Raw genomic sequence first — 706 nt, 5'->3', positions numbered from 1 at the left:
GAGCTTTTGCATTACACTGCTACTTTGAAATATCAGATTTCAGCATGGATATGAGTTAACTCAGTGAAAGGACTTGGCTGGGTTAATGATGCTGTGTGTTAATGTCTCCATGTGCATGTCTCTCTCTCTTTCTGTGTGAGCTGAGATTGCCTTGATTTCCAAGAGCAGAGCAATGCTTTCTGCTCATCGCGCTTTAGATACTGACACAGTTAATCATCCCACTTAATTTATATTAAACCTCTATACAGCAAAATGTAGGTCCCAGCAGTTTTTAAGGTCCTCTGTTCATAGCTTCTGATGTACTGGATGTCATGTATATTCTCTCCAATCAATTAGTAAATAAATAAATACCCTTGCTCTGCAGAGTGAATCGCAGAGATGGTTCTTGTTGGGAGGAGGGGAGTCTTAGTAAACAAAACTGTATCTGGAAAACAGTGCAATCAATTTTAGAAACAATTCTCCTGGTAATATATTATTTAGTTACCGAGAGTAGCATGCTTCCTTACCTCTCACAAAGAGCTTTAAAAAAAAAAGTTATTTCGGGGGTTGCCAACCCGTGGTAATTTAAGCGGCTTAACATTTTAAAACAAAAGGTGAGTGAGTTGTAAAAATATTCATTTTTAAATCATATTGGAAAATCCTTCAGCACCAGACTCAAAGAGACTTCCCCCTCTTGAAAACAAAACAAAACTGCCTTTAAAGTTAA

This window comes from Agelaius tricolor, unplaced genomic scaffold, assembly GCF_023055355.1.
Source record: "Agelaius tricolor isolate 1412-34295 unplaced genomic scaffold, bAgeTri1.0.p SCAF_2, whole genome shotgun sequence".
In the NCBI taxonomy this organism is placed as follows: domain Eukaryota; kingdom Metazoa; phylum Chordata; class Aves; order Passeriformes; family Icteridae; genus Agelaius; species Agelaius tricolor.
This window is presented reverse-complemented; position numbering follows the sequence as displayed.